The following is a 17,106-nucleotide window of genomic DNA, read 5'->3' as shown; positions in this document are numbered from 1 at the left end:
AAACACATTGCGCAGGCTCAGTCAATCATGGTACTCTATTGCTGTCCCTCCTGCTGTCCATTGCCCTGTGGTGTCATGGCAGGCTGAAGGACCTGCTTTGCTGCACCGCTGTGGTGACTCCAGGTCACCTCTACAGTACCAAACTTTGGGATTTTCAGTAATGTAGCTGTAGAGCAAGGAACTGAATGCAGATTGTAAAATCTACCCAAGGAGCAGCGTAAGTACGGAGTGCAGCATGAGTCCCAGGCTTGCACAGCTACACATAGTCCCTGAACTAGTCATGGTGTGCCTCCATGAGACACGGCTTTGATGGTGAGTCCAGTATGCAAAGAGGTATCTTTGCTTTTCATGAGGTACACACTGCAATGGGGGATGTCCAAGTAATCTCCACATAATACATCAGAACTGAGTTCAGAACTGAGTTTTATAAAGCAGGTCAATCTAAGAGCACTTATTCACATGAGAAGTGGAGTGAAAATGGTGGCTCTACATATTTGTTTAGTACTTGATATATCCATCTGGAAGGTAACACTGCTCTCACACAGCTTGGGAATTCATATGTGCTGTGCCTTTGCCCAGGGTCACCCACGAACCAGGAGGAGTGGATCTGAGTTCCAGGGCCCCCATTCCCTTCTCTCTCTGCTGGCGTGGTATCCTTACAGCCACTGCAAAGGCAACAGCGGAAACAGACTTTCTGTATATATGACACTACTTCACTAGAAGCTCATGAGGATATTTACATGTGACATTGCATGACAGCTGAATAATACTTTTAATAAAAATATAACTCAGTCAGTGTCTTCAGCTTGCTGACTCTGCTATTCGTAACACACTTTGTCAATGTCAGGAAGCTGTCAAAAGCTATAAATGGCATTGAAGGAAAGTGCTAATGTCATTTCTCCAAGTCTCTAATCTACATAATGGGAAAATATTAACCCAGAGATAGTAACACATGGTATTTGTTGTTCTAAAGGTGCAGGGATTTTGCCTTGACTGAAGCATTTAGAAGATATGGACGTATTTTTCAGCCAGCATGAATCAGTATAGTTTACATTGACTTCAGCTTAAATAAGCTGACTTATACTGAGGGTGCAGTATAAATATTGACAAATCTGCTATTATTCATTGGAAATAATAAGCTAGGCAGAAACAGCTTCATCATGTGGCCACACAAGGCCAATTCAGTCTCACTTGGGTTTTGAATTGGAGATAATGTTAATGAATGGGGTTAAATCCTTCTCTGGAAAGCCAGAAGAGAGTCAGGGTGCTGCGAGGACCTCAGTGCTGCTCCGTGGCATCACGGCCAACAGGGCAGAGCCTTCATCCACAAAGGGCCAGGATGCTGAGCAACAGGTCCGGGGCAGGATGAGGTCTGGGGCAGTGATCGGGGTCAGACACAGCCGGGTGGTCACCAAGCAAGTCCGCAGCAGCAAGACACGTCCAAGGGCGAGCCAGGAAGCTGAGCCAGTGGAGCTGGGTCAGGGCCAAAATCGTGGCAGTGGGAGCCGGGGCGCAGGCATCACTGTGGCACAACAGCGATGTAGCACAGGCGGGGGCCAGGGGTAAAGCCTCAGCTAAAAAGCAGCTCCCACGAGGCAGGAGGAGCCGGCCTTTGCATCTGTGTTTCTTCACAACAGCCCTTATCAGCAGAGGAGCCGACCTTGGGTGCAGCCAGCTACACTCCAGAGGCGAATGTGCCCAGCACCGTAGCAAGAGGCCCAGTTTTTCCATCCCCATTTAGAAACATCATTTTCTCCACCTCCTCCTAATCTCCTTGGACAGATAGCAGTCAGAGGAGAACTGTATCTCATTAGTGTGAATTAAAATTTTCCCGAATCTTCATCAGGCTAATTGCTGAGTGACTTCACGATAAAAGGAGAAAGAAAGCATATTTTAATTTCAAGAGTAAAACCAGGGTATTAGGAGAAGACAGGCTTAGATAAGCTACTGGGAAGAGCTTTTTAACATACTGCTCACTATTCTTTGCAGGGAGTGTGAAAACCCAGGGGGTTATCCTTGTAGACGGAAGTAATCCATTTAGAGGAGCTGGTCCATCCTTGGCAAAAAACCCCACAAAATACATGTTATTGCTACTATTGCTCCCACTACTAAACACATCTGCTACCTTATCTGGACTGTGTGGAGGGGCCATGCTGTTAATGTGGCTTTAATGTCGAGTGAAGACAGGTATCTCAGGTAGGCTTGAAGTGGATGGGCAGCCCGGTGGCTTCCCTTGCCACTTTGAAGTTCCCTGCACAGAGACCCCGAGGAACAGCTCTGCACAACAGTGCTGGGGCCAGATCCAGCAGCACTGGATGGAAATGCATATGGAGCAAGATCTCCTTCCCCATTCTTCTATACAAATGGTAGCGCCTGTGAAAAGAGGCAGAAAAACTCTGATTAATGCAGTTGCTTCCATTTTATTCATTTTGTGCTAGGTACTGGCATAAATGTGTGTGGTGATAAAAAACATTAATGGAGAAGACAACAGGCACATTGAAAGCCAGAGAGCAGACATATGGCCCAATTATAGTATTAAGTATACTAACTTTTCAGTGCTTATCATATTACTTAAATATTGGCAATTTGGAGGTGAGCAGTCACATGTTGTAAATGAGATAGAGCCTAATTTTGGTCTGAAGAAAGGAGAAATTAGAGAGTGTGCAGAACCAGACAGGAAAATCCTGACCCAGAGGTTAATTTTGACGTTTCACAGGACTCCTCACTGGCAGAGTAGCCACCACCTACTGCTTCCCAGCAACTGCCTTGGGAAGAGGGAGCAACCTGCCTGGTTGTGGAGGCCATCCATTCCCTCCTGAATCAGCGAGAATCTGATATCACTTATCTATGATAAGTGGCTTGATGGGCATGGTGCTGTGTGGTGTGGGTGGGTTGTTTTGGTGTGGGTTGTGGTGTATTTTGTGGTTTGTGGGTGGTTTTGGTTTGTGTTTGTGGTGGTGGGTTGGTTTTTGGTTTTTTTTTTTGTTTTTTTATGGTTGGACTTGATGATCTTACAGGTCTTTTCCAACCTTAGTGATTCTGTGATTCTGTGATCTGCCTCTGAGGGTGGGAAGAGACATTTACAGGCACCTGAACCCACCAGAGAACAATTTTTCAGCCGTGGTGCCCTGGAGAGCTTCAGGGACTTCTGCAGGGGACAGCAGGCAGGGCCCTAGGGGTGCGTGGAGCAGACTGCCCAATGGAGTGTTTGAAGCAACCACTGTCAGAGCATTTGGACCTGAAATGATTGAATGTCCAGGGTTCTTTTTTTCTAGACGTAGCAGTGGACGTGTGGTTTGTGATGGAATGGGAGATCAGGAAAACTAGGGACATTTGAAGTCACAGAAAGGAAGTGAGTGCAGGGATCCCTCGTTTCACTTGACCTAAATAGGCATGTATTCATTCTTTGAATATTTTATACTGCTCTGGCTTGTAGCATGCATTCCACTTCTGTGCCCTGGTTTGAATGTTGTGTTTCATATGTCATTTACAACAGTCTCAAGAAAGAAAATATAGGAAAAACATATTTAAAGGAAAAAAAAAATATGATCTGATCCCCTAAAAGAAAAATGAGCAAAATGGGCATTTCCATCCCCAGTATCTGGGGCAACAGATGGGGTGGTAAAAAAATATGCCTGCGGGGCAAAGTTCTGCTCTGATCACTCTCTTGCCCAAAGCAGACAGTTTTAATTTAAAGCACTGAGGATTATGCACTGTGGAGCCACACGTTGTTAATTTATTATCCCACGTGTTAATCTGGTGTGTAAATCATGACAACAGCCAAGTGCATAGCAAAAGGTGTAGACTGCTCTGCCCTAGCAAGCAAGCAGAGTTAGATTAGGAGGTTCAAATATCGAGAAACCTTTACATGTCAGTTTAAAAAGCTCCCGCATTTTCTATGTTAAAATATCCCATCAGCCCACTAGCAGTCTTTTAGAGACAAGACAGAAACTACAGTATACAAAATGGAGAGAGGGGAAGTTTGATAAATAATGTTGTCAGTATCAAGTCTCCAAGAATTTCTTAGGATAAGATAAAGAAAGTGGTTCAGGATTTTTGGCCAGCCACTTTTTAAGTGATAACACTGAGTCAAAAAGAGAAAGCTTTTTTCTTTTTTTTTTTAATAACTTCATGCTGTATTGGTATGCACAGTGATAAAGACTTCCCTTTGCCATTCAACACACAAATGGACAGAAATGAGCATCTCCATCATGAGTTTCATAACTTTCCGGATAATGTTTCTGCCATAGATCAGTTGGCTCACCCCTTTAAGAGCATTAATCATTTACATTAAGCAGCTAAAACAGGCAATGTGAATTCCCATTGAGTAGTTCTCTATTTGAGTACTGTCTGTGAGCATTGATACTTTTCACATCTTGAGCAGGCGTTTTAGCTCTGATTTCAAGCCAGGTGTATCTTCAGACATGACAAACTGGCTCACAAATCACATGGAGATTTCAGAAAAGTGTGCAGAACCTGTTCTTCGAGACACCTACTTGGAGATACTGAAAGTGTGGAATGATAAGGCAAAGCATAAATAAGTTACTGAGTCTACAGGTAAGATGATACCATAAGAAAACACTGCCTTGCTGGGGGAACAGTTCCTGATGTTTCCTGCAATATATGAGGAATCAAAATGAAACACCAAAACCACCAGAACTATCTTTGTGAACAACTGGTGTGCAGCCACGTACTAAATTCCTGTAAGCTTCAGTAGAGTGTAGTAATGGTTGTGTCCACCTGTAAGTGGACATGTCGTCCACCCATATGGTGTCCATCTATGGGTGGATGAATTATCATGCATATTTAAAAGGCTCTTCTCCTTGTTTGAGGAAAATGAAAACGGGAGTTCCTGCAACACTATGCACAAAGAAAGTATTCCACAGAGGTGCCAATTAATAAATGAGGAATTGCTCTGGGCACATCTCAACTGTAACAACCGTGCTCATCTGATAGGAAGACTTTGCTTTCGGATACATCAGTGAAAGCTGCACGCACAAAATGTGTGGGATCCATACAGAAAGGATGGGGGGAGGCATGTAGTAGAGAGCAAAAATAATTAGAGATCTGGAAAGTGTAAAAAAAAGTTTGCATATGATTAGAATAATAATAATAACCCCACAATTTTTTAAAAGAGATTGCTTACATATAAGGTTTACTAATTGTTCTAGGGGAGGTGGATTAATGAGCAGAGTGCAGCGTAAGTGGTCGAAGGTACTTAAAAAATTTGGTTTATTTCTGGGCTTCATGTACCACTAGTATAATATATACAAAACTATTTGTCTGGGGCAATGTGCTAGAATTCCCAAGCCTAATGGTTTAAAAAATCACTTGCTTCTTCAGTACTAAAATCTCAGTCCAGTACCATTAATTTAATCATTTGCTTGCATGTTGCTGGATGCAGACATTCCCTTATATCTGAGTAACAACTTTCCAACTATTCATCTTCAGTTGATGGACAGGCAATAAATAGGTGATCCACCTATCCACAGGTCACTGTCTGATTTAGCTAGGTTCTAGGTTAAAAAATTAGAAGATTGCATTGCCAGTCTTTACCCTGAATTCCCTTGCAGATGTTTGGAGCAACAGTAACATCCAGTGGTCAAAATGTTAATTACATTATATGAGGGCATTGCATGCTGGCAGCATTTTACGATTGCATCTTCCTTGGGATAAAAAAGCAGGTGAAAGCAAGCATTGAAAACTCAGGATTGTGCTTACATTGCACAAAAGTAAGCTTACACACAGTAACGCATCAGTCTTCCTACAAGGTTGGTGGGTTTTTCCTGCTCATGCCAAGTGAGATGTACTGACCTTTAAGTTTGTAAATACTGAGACCTTTCTGGCTGACTGCATGTCAGTGCACAGGGATGCCATGCACCAGGTCATGTTACAAGGAAAGAGGGAGGATGGGGGACAGGAGGAAAGCGCAGTGGCCTTGGGCTGATGTCCGGGGAATGAAGCCCTGAGCACAGGACACCGCAGGGTAGCTGTGCTGCAGTGCATCTCTGGCTTGGGGACCTCAGCCACCAGGCACAGCACAAAGCAGCACAGAAGCTATAGCTCCGTCCTGGAAATAGGATGCCAGCACTGCAGGGAAGCATAGGTGGAGTTTGACTCATAGTCAGGGAGGTAAGAAAGGGGATGTCCTTAGAGGAAGCAGACACCTACCTGTTCATTGGTGAGGGCACAGAGTTTGGGGAGGGAATCTGCCTTCCTTCTCCCCAAATGCTCTTTATCTTCACCTGGGCTGGGGAGTGAGAAACAGGGGCAAAATATGAGTCCCACATAGAGAGGACAATCCTTGCTTGTGCTCTGTGGACTACAAGAAACAAGTGACCTCAGATAAAGGCTCTGCATGTGCTCAAGGACATGAGGAAGAGAGCATGAGGAAGGGAGGTGACTTTCTGCTCTCATCCAGGAAAAGAGGTTTCATTAATCGCACTGCAAGTGAGAGACCTGCCAGGTGTGGGGGGGGGAGAGCTGGGTTTAATTTTCCCAGCAGCACAGGTACTAACCAGAGAGCAAGGAGCACACTGTCCAGTCAGAAAAGCAAGACCTTGAAGACAAGGCGACTAGAATTGGGATGTTAGAAATTTAGCAGGTGGTAACTACAATTAGACATCTAGGGCCAATTTTTCCCTGGAACTGCAATAAAGGAGAAAAATAAAAATAAAAATGATAAAAAATAAAAATTAAAGAAACAACTTTTAGGAGGTCCAACATGCATGTCCTTGTGCTGTGTCAGCATCAGGGATGAAGAATCCCAGGGGCAAACCTGGCTGCCGCTTTACAGGTGTGCACAGAGCTCTGCCTTTCATGGACAAGGTGCTCTGGTCCCCCCAGCACCAACAGACTTGTTTTGCTGCACTTCTGTAGTCTTCCAGTGCACCACTGCTCTGTGACCTTGAGGCCACGAAACTTGGCGGGGCAGTTAATGATTCTCTGAGTCCCGTTGACGTCTCCCTTCTCCGTGCAAACATTAGCCAAGGTAGAGGGGAACCAGCTGCAAGGGCTGTCTCACTTTCTTTTCCCTCCTCCTTTTTTAACAGCAGAAATTTTGCAGATCTCATGCAGAACCATGCTTGCCCAAAGTGCTGGAGAGAGGAATTCTCCCTCACCATCTTTCCTGATGTGTATGCCTCCCCACAAATATATTGTGAAAGGGTCAGATACTGAGGCATATGCAAGGAGAGCTTGCCCCAAGGGCAGGTATGTTATTTAGATTCCAGTCTGCCTCACATGCCTGCGTGGATGTGCTTTCAAAATTATTTCCTTCAGGTTCATACTATCTGACATGAAATGGAGCATCTCCATGAAAAAGAATCTTTCACAGAAGAGCTTCTCACTGCTTCCCTGGGAATGCATTGGGAATTTTCCACCATGTATGTGCTCGGTGCACCAATGCTCTCTGTGTTGTGCTGAGCCCTGCATGTCACAGGATTGCTCAGTGAGTCTCAGTGGGATACATGGCACAGGTAACTGCACTCCAGTCTTTGGGACAAACTGAAGGGCTATTCTATCCCCACCCCATGCAACTGCTCAGGTAGGGCTGTGACATTTTCAAACTGCCAGCAGACAGCTACGGGCATGGCAGCTCTTCATGCTGTGATGGACAGTAAATACCATCGCTTGTGTCTCAAGATCTCTCAGGTGTTTTCTTCAAGGGAGAAGGGGGAATGAATGCCACACACAGCAAGCAGATGTATCTACACGAGCACAGGGTCATGTGAACCTCCAACGTACGGGCTAGTCCTCATTGCGTGGGAGCCTAAAGCACCATAACCTCTTCCTCTCTCTTAACAGAATCAGCCTTCCTGCTTTTATCCTGAAGCATCCCGTCCTCTCCTGCAGCAAGCAATGCAGTCTTCTACGGCTTCACAGAGCAAAACTTGTTTAACTCTCCTCTCTGAAGCTGAGACTGAAAATGGCTGGGAAAATGTGCCATGGATTAAGGTAACAGAGTGATACCTGTTTCAAACCATAATTGTGCACTGCATCCTGCACAGCACCTGGGAAAGCAAAGAGCTTTGCCACAGCTGGAACATGATGAAGGCTCAGTGACTTTTCAGACGTTTTGATATCCCTTGTGAAAACCTGACCCAGTGGGACACATTATATGGGATGCATACATCCCATGGTGCATCACATTTGGCTATGTTATGAACCATCAGTGGGGCCTGCTGTGCTTTTGGTGCCCCATGAATATTAAACACTGGGGTACACGACCAAGGTAGGTTCATAATCTGTACAAAGGCTGTCCTGCAAATGCTTTGTGAATCCTGTGTGGGAAAGCCAAAGTGTTCACAAAAATATTCCTATACTTAAACAAAATGCAACTTCAGTATCCCTGAAGTGCACCTACTAAAAGAGCAAACAGCAGTAAATGTGCAAACACTGATAATATGTACACTGTGGAAACAAAGAGGTTTAAATTAATGGATAAAAGTGATTTACACTGAGACGATGGAAGTTTGGGAGAGGGCTCACAGCTGCAGTGGGCACATTTTCTCTTTCAGACTGTGCAGGGATCTCTTGTGCCTGGAGCGGCATAGGTCTGAGGGATAACAAGAGTTGGCTCTTTTCAGGTTGCTTAGTTTCCGTGGTAACAATGCTAAAAATCACATCACATCCAATTCCGGAAAGCCGTGTCCCAAGGACACTGCACAGATATGCAAGACCCTAGAGGTAGGGAGTCCTTTTCAGATATTCCTTTCAGGTTTCTTGGTATGCTGATACAGGAAAGCACCCTGGCATGAACATCTGGTTATCTAATGGGCTGCATACTGGCTGCCTGCTGCTTTGCATTTTATTGATTCTTGGCAGAGGCTCCATTGGTCCTGAGGCTATAGGACTAGAAGTCTAATTAGCAGCATAAGTGAGGAAGGTCTAAGAGATCATCTGGGTGAGAACTGCTTATGAAGGCAGGCAAATGGGGCTTATATGTTTATACTCTGCAAGCTTTCTCGCCTGTTAGACCCCATATTCTGAACCGCGTTACAAACAACAAAGAATGCGCACTTACGAACAGTCATCAGAACCAGGCACAGTGGGGTGCCGATGCTCATCACACCACTGCCTCCTGCCAGCGTGCTCAGTCGAGGGCAACGCGGCATCTCTCCTGACCTAGCAAAAAGGGAGATCTGCCTAGCAGTGAGAGCACCTTGCTAGAGCCCTCTCTGAATCTGAAATACCATTTTATCTCCCCTGTGGCCATGATCAGATTCCTTGTCCAATCCTGAGTCTTGTTTTGCAAAGAGTTCCAGAGTCACAGGGGTTTGTGGCTTTGCTTTGCAATTGTGCTCCTTACTTGTACTTTGCTTGTTACCAAAATAAGGCCAGCAGTAAATTTAATGCTACATAGGAGAGGGTCTGCTATCAAAAGCTTTATAGCACAATAATATTTTAACAGAAAGCAAAACGACTTCCTAAGATTTGTGCAGGTAATAAACTAACCCGTGCTTCCTACACTGATTTCCTACAGTAATTCCCAGCACAGCCAAATAGCACAATTCACAGCTCTTTTGTCTGTAAACACATTTCAAGGCCATTTGAGTAGAATGAGGTGTGGGTGTTCAGGCTGATTTGTTTAGTGTTTCCCAGCTGGTCCCATCCTCCTTTCTGTCCTTGAGCTTCTCAGCTATGTCTGAGATAAAGTGTGATTTCACTCCGGGGTCTCATGAAACAAAGTCCTGTTTCAGGGCAGCAAGAGCTGGTTTTGTCTTGCAACACACCTGCGAGCCGTTTTCCAGAATTGACCTAGGCGCTTGCAGATGTAACCAGAATAGCCTGTGAGTGCAAAGTGATGTAGGAAAACACTTGCAGTCAAACCAAATATTATGGTTTATAGGTGCAAGATAAATGTTTTCACTTTCTCCAATGTAAAATTATTCCCAAACCGAATAGCAATAAAATCTCTTGCTAGGTCTGCAATTCCACTGATGGGAGGACACATATGCTGTTTGAACATACCTCTGCCTCTAAAATGCAGGAGTCTTTGGCCCATACAAAGTGCATTTAAATATAAGCCCCAGGCCTGCAGGTGGAGCAGTAGAGTCATTGCATAATAGCATCAGACCCTCTTAACACCTTCAAATTTCTGTATATAGCAAATACAACTGCAAAGTAGAGCCCCCCAAAACTGGAGGGCAGCTGCAGTTTTTTGGGAAATACAGTACAATTAATACTAAAGAAAGAAGAGCCAAAGAGGAGAAACACTAGCTGCAAATATTAAAAATACTTTCCTGAAATAGATCCTTTATCTAAAAGCCTTGAAAGTAACATTTTATTTCTGCAAAGTTTAAAATTGTCACTAAAGTAGTCATAGGAATGTAACACGAAGGTTTTGTTGCTGCTTGTGATTCAAAACGATGTGTAGTTGTTCAAAATCTTTGTACCAGCCCAGCATTTTATAATGCTTGTAAAGCTGGTTTAACTAGACTGGCAGAAGGTCAAGGTCTTGCTTTTAGGACTCAAATTTGAGTGTTATCCTGCACAAAGATGTTCCTTCAAGAAAGAAGACTCTGCAGCGCAAACTAAGGCTGTTTTTGCTTCTATGAGCAGATACTTTGTGACTCCGTGTTCTGTTAAATGTACCTGGAAGGATTTCATACACTTCTATTTTCCAGGTCATATGTTCCTCACGGAAAAGAAATTAAAGGGGCAGAGGACTTATGGCAGAGACTGATAAAATCATGGTTGATGCAGAAAATAAAAGCGGAGAACAATTTTCTCTTACAACACAAAAAATCAGGAGGCATGAAACAAAACAGTTAAAATAATAGAAATACTTCTTAGCACCATACAGCATTACGGTAGTCCCACACTGGCAGTGTGGGACGTTCCTGTAAGTTCAAGGAGCAGTTGAACAAAAAAGGAAGAAAAAGCCATCAAATACTGTTTAATACAAATCGCCCCTTCTATCTAAGGTGGTCACAAGCTGCAAATGGCTGCAGATGGGAAATGTATTTTATTTCTGTATTTTTCCTGTTCTTATATGCTTCCTTAGGTATCCGCTATTGTTCAGTGTTTTGCTTTCTGTAAAGAAGGGATGGAGATGAGGGTTGAAAGATGAAAGCTTTAAAACGATAGAACTGCAGAGCTTGAACACGAGCATCCTCAACAGCAGCTGTTGCTCCCTCTCAGTATCCAGTGAGCTGCTGAAGACTAGCCACTGGTGTACTGGCTATCGGTTTCCCCTTTTAGGATGCCCAGCCCCAACAACATTAAATGCTCTCTCCTCATCATATTCCACCCAAAAAGGGAAAAAGCTGAATCATGGCAATGCATAGTAGATGACAAACACTGGGAATTCTTTTATTTCCCTTCTCTTTTTTATTTCCTAATTGACTGACATTTCCCGATTTCCTGAAATACGCAGCTATGAATCCCAGTAATTTAAATTCTTTATTTGTGGTTCAGGTTTTTTGGAAGAGAGTAAAAGGTTCATCCTAATGGTCTGCACACTTCCTCACTCCCCATCTCTCCCTTGCTTCTGTGTTCACTGAGACTTGCAGTTGAGAAAGAAGGTAAGTAGGGATGGGACGTTTTCATTGTAATATGTACAGGACATTTTGTCTGTCTCTTTGAAAAAAGGGGAGGAATTATTCTAAGTGCAATTAAAATCTTTAAGATTTTACTACCCTTTACTAACCTTATGCCCTTTCCAAGACTAGTCCTTGTTCATTTTGCAGTATAGTGCTATGCTACCTGGGAGCAGGAAGCTACTGTGCTCCGCACTGCAGCGCCAGCTCAATTACATCTATCTGCATTGCAGAGGTACCCCAAGACCAAGCAAGAATGGGCTCTTATTGTACAAAACCTTGATCCGAAGACTAAATTACAAGACAATTGGTAGCCGATTGTTTCAGGCTCTTGGTTCACATAGGTATCTCCAAGAACAGTATCAAGTATTCAAACTGCCTGTGGGAGCCAGCGCTGGAGAAAGAGGTGCATGAACGTTCCACACTCAATTCAAGGTGACTGTGCAAAAACCACGGTGTATTTTATCAGACTGGTGATTTCAGCTGGTATCTCTCAGTTGCCATAGATGCAGTTGCTCTCCCTGTTCTCCACAGTCGTTCAGAGCTGGTTTGTGATGTGCCCAGGGAGCCTCCCCGCCATAGAGAGTACATTCCCCAGTCTCTGCCCTCGGCGGGGGCAGAGGTTGGAGCTGGCAGACCAGCATACCGAACAAAGGCCAGTTTTTCTAGCTGTCAGAGGAAGGTTGTTACCTCCCCTCCCAGTCCTGCAGAGATGTAACACAGCCCCACCACACGGGTGGGTTTCTCGCAGTTTCTCGGGGAGCCGCTCCCTAACACAGCTCTGGTGGTGCTTAAGATTGCAAGATGTAACTAAAGGCAGAATTTGGCTCAGGATCTATTTTTAGTCCTGTTCCTTTTCAAGAATATACTCTGTTAAATTAAAACAAACATTTCCTCCTGAATCAACAAACCACTACATATTTTCCTTTTGCTCCCAATGTGCCATTTAGTTACAACAGAAGGGGGCTTGGCAACTCCAAAGACTGCCCCCCGAGCAAACAAGCAAGCAAGTAAATAAAAGAGCTCTTCAGAATGCTATCTTTATATAAAGGACTACTTTTCAACCTAATTTTGAGGTGAAGTTTATGTATAAAGTATCAAAATAGCCGAGCACAGAATAATGCATATTCTGAGGTTAGCAATACCACACTCGGAAATTACAATTTTTGACTGAAACGCAGCAGGGGAGAAACTTCAAAGGATCTGATGAAGCCCACCGCACAAGCCCCCAGTCTTTGAAATACCCCCAGATCAATAGCTGCATGAGAAGAATATCATTGTTGTCTGAGAAGGCTGGGATATATCCAGGTCCACTTTTTTTTTCCCCAAAAAACAGATGTAGATATAGATATTTTTTGCTTTAAGTAATTTTCAAGCCAGCAAGATTTGTTTTGCATTTTTTAAATTCTATAGAATGTGTTCCAGCATCTAGTGCTTTCTTTAAAGTTCAGCTTCCAGGAATTATTTAGTTGAGAGGAATTTAAACCTTTGCTTTACAGTAAGAATTTAAATAAAATTCTCATTCATATTTGAGAAAGCCTGAAAATCGGAAGTCTCAGCCACTAGAATTAGAAATTTTAAATTCTAAGGTCAGATAAAGACCCAATTTCTCCTTTTATTCCTCAAAATTCATGTGCTGATTTTGGGAGCAATGGGTTTGGGGATTCAGCCATAGTTTATTTGAACTTAAAACTAAGGTATGTACCAAATCTGTCTGAAAATGACTTTACACTTTTCCAACAGAGACACCTATACAAAATAATAAAAATAAGAAGCATGTTTCACAAAATAATGAAGAAAAACTGACAATTTAAATCTGTGTTACAGAGTCTATGATATAACTCTTCCAATATGTATTCTTAAGTACTGAATGATTTTCAAAGGCAATAAAAACTCAATATCTCTGCTATTATAGGGAACAATATTTTCTTCTTTTAGAGAACAATATTCTAAGCTTTTTCATCAGGCCTTGTTTGGAAAGTATTTTTAGCAGTTTCAGCTCAATCCTGCATGCTACTGACTCAGCAGGGCTCAGCCCTTTTTGGAAAAATAAACGAAATCATCACAGGCTCCAGTTGCCATCATTTCCCCAAAGTTCTTACTGGGAAAAAAAATTATGGCAGTGGGTTCCAGTTAAGTTGATTTTCTTTAATTGCTCAAATGAATTTGTTTGTGTTGCACGGGTAAGACTTTTTGTTGGGTAAAATAGGTAAAAGAAACCAAAAGGATGATTATGCGCTCCTGATAATACACGCAGTAGCAGAGGAGGAAAGAAAGAAATTATCTTGTTGTGTTCCAAAATGCTAAGGCAGAATTGGTACGATCAACGACAAGATATACCAAAAAGTAACACAAGCTACTTTAAAGCTCGAAACAACCAGCGCTTTAAAATGCTGGGCTTTGTGTGAAAGAGAAACAAGGAGAAAACAGAACTGAAGTTCTTTTGCTTTGAAATAATTCCAGTAAAGACGACTCCTTAATTTTGCCTGCCAGAGACAAGAAAGTATTTAGTAAGCTAATTAACCCACCCTTTCCCATGAAAACTATCACAAAGTAAAATTTCCGCAGCCGACTATCAAGCTTTTCCCCAGCCCAGGAGCGAGGGCAGGGGGCTGGGGAGCCCTAGGACCCCCGTCCCAGCCCTGCCAGGCCGGGCAGGGGCAGGCAGGGAGGGGCAGTGTGGGGAACCAGGCGGGGGGGGGGGGAAGGAGACCCCCGCAGGGAGAGAGGGCGGTGGAGAGGAAGGAGGGGAAATGCAGCAAGTTCAAATGCATAAATACATTAAATTGGCAGATATAAGGGGGGGAGTCCATCACCAGGCTGATGTCACTCCAGTTATTTGTTGACTCTTTCTGTCGCCTTAGACCTGACAGTATGCAAAGATTTGTACAAAGTAATTGCTTTTATTACAACATTTGAAATAATTGGAAGAGTAAGCGACCTCTCTCCCCAAATATTGCCCTGATATTACAGTATTACAGCTCCAACTGCTACTGCTGCAACTCCATGAGTCAATACTTCCTCCATCATCTGCCCTCCCTTCATTTCTTTGTCCTGCCTCCTCCTAACCCTCATGCCCTGCTTTCGAGGGGCCGGGGGGTTGCACAGTGCCCGCACTGCCTTGGGGGCATCCAGAGCAGGGACCCAGGAAAACAGGGGGAAAACCCAGCAAGGGGGGGGCAGGACCTGCTGCCTCCGGCCCCACCGTGGCCCAGGTCGGACAAGGAGGAACCACCAGCCAACCCATCACACGCTCATCAGGACTGGAAAAAAGGAGTGAAAAAGCTGCAAGAAAAACAGCAAAAGAATTTAAAAACCCGGTGTTTTCCTTCCTCACCGAACCCCTTGTCCCCCAAATCAAATCTGTCCTCTGGTGAAAATGAAGCAAAAAAGTCTGTCCCTTCTGAGTCTGTTTTTTCTTCATGGAAACAGAATTGCACATTAGCTACAGCAGTGGAGCCTTAGATGATTTTACTCCTTTCCTCCTTACGTAGCCCTCAGGAATGCTTGTTCCCATCATTAAGCACCCTAAAGGCCATGCCAAAGGAGGTTTTAGTATTATTTGTGGCTTGGAAGAAATTATATGAGATTTTGTTCAAGTGAAAGTGCTAGTAAATACTTCAGATTATCCATTCTAGCTGCCTTTTCTTTGTTTACAGGGGTTTTAATAACAGGTTGAAGGTTTATAATGACAGTTGTCACTCTAGGAATAAGCGGGCTCTCCTCTCTGTATTCTCAATCACCAATAAACACATTCAACCGTAGCGGGCTCATGTTTCCACCTTGGACGCTGTGGCCCATTTATCCCATCAAAGTTGAGCCAGCAGAGCATGCCTGAGAGATTTGGGAAGTGCCGTGCTGAAGCCTGATAGAGGATGAAAGACCAGGGATATCTAAGTGAGCACAAATGCCTTCCCAAATGAGGGTCTGGACACCTCAGAAGAGGTTGCTAAAGGAACGTCAGAAGAACACTGCTCCCTTCTATCTCTTCTAGCTTGTTTGAATTGTTCCCCTTTCATCATCAGTATCTCTACTACAAATATTTTTCTTCTTAACAGCACCCTTTCCTTGGGCATTTTTTTTCTAAAACCACAGTATTATTTCTTTGAAAACAAAAGCCCTTAGCTTCACTGGGCGGTATTAGTAAAGATGCAGCTTAAATTACCAAAAGTGCAATTTCATTAGTACAGCCAATACCAGTTTCCCTGTTCAATTATATTACAAGATAACTCATTACCCTTGTGTAAGTCCACGCTGAAGTTTTTGCGGATGCAAGTGTGTAAATTAACATGCAGTTTGAGGCTGTTCTTGTTTTACACTTTCAGCTACAGCTATGCTGCCACAGTGCTGCTGGTCAACCCGTATTTCATATGTCATGTTTAGCATGGCCTTGCTAACATACCCCGTTAATGATTTTTTAAAAATTTCCTGTTTCCCAGGAGCACATGGAGCCTGGCTCTCTAGCTTTCCCTGCATTGCAAAGTGAGGCCCTTTCCCTTCCATGTCCATGTGCTCTAAAAGTAAACTTTTGCAATATTTAAAGCAAAGGTCTCAGAGAACAGACCACAGCCTCTTCACCAGCTCTAATTAGTCCCTGGAGGAGATCACATCCTGCGCAATTACGAGATGATACAACTGAAGACCACACCTGGCGAGTACAAAGGACCCTCAGTTAAGATCAAATGAGCAATGGAAAGGTGGTGGGTGTCTTTTATGATATCCAGCACTGGGGGGAATGTGGACAACTCTGCCAGTGGGTTTTCCAGCTGTACCTTTAGGACTAATTTAAATTCTTTTCCTTTGTATGTCTGTAGATCTGGTCTATACTTGAGACATCGTATGAGTTCCCTTTGGTGCCCAAGCTCTAAAGAGCTCCAACTCTACAGCAAACTGCAGGGTGTAATAGAGACGTAGTCTTAACCAGTGCCTGCTGCCCAGCTTTCTCAGCAGCTTGGTTGTATGTGGTTTCACCCCATAAGTGATGTCTCAACACAGCTGAAGCTTTACCATGCCCTTTGCAGGCAGCTCTGTTAGTTTCTGGCTCTACGTGCTGTCAAGCACATCTCTATGTGCTTTTCCCTTTCCATCTCCCTGTGCTGGATTTCAAAGCTGATGCTTGTGGAAAGAGAAGCCTTGAGAAGGACGAACCCAGAGCAGCGGGTTCCCTGCAGAAATCACAGGTGAAGGTTAAAGAAAAGGTTAGCTATAGTCCATACATTTTCACAGAATCACAGAATCACAGAATCAGTACGGTTGGAAAAGACCTGTAAGATCATCGAGTCCAACCTGAAAAAAAAAAAAAAAAAAAACAAACCAAAAAAAACCACAAAAAAAAAAAACCCACAAAACCCACACCACACAACAACAACAACAAGCCACAAACCACCCAACACCACACAGCACCATGTCCATCAAGCTACATCCCACAATGCCACATCCACACGCTCCTTGAATACCTCCAGGGAGGGTGACTCCACCACCTCCCTGGGCAGCCTATTCCAATGTTTCACTACTCTCTCAGTAAAGAACTTTTTCCTAATATCTAGCCTGAACCTCCCCTGGC

The sequence above is a fragment of the Gavia stellata genome, chromosome 3 (genome assembly GCF_030936135.1).
Source record: "Gavia stellata isolate bGavSte3 chromosome 3, bGavSte3.hap2, whole genome shotgun sequence".
Lineage (NCBI taxonomy): Eukaryota > Metazoa > Chordata > Aves > Gaviiformes > Gaviidae > Gavia > Gavia stellata.
Note: the sequence above shows the minus strand (reverse complement) of the source record.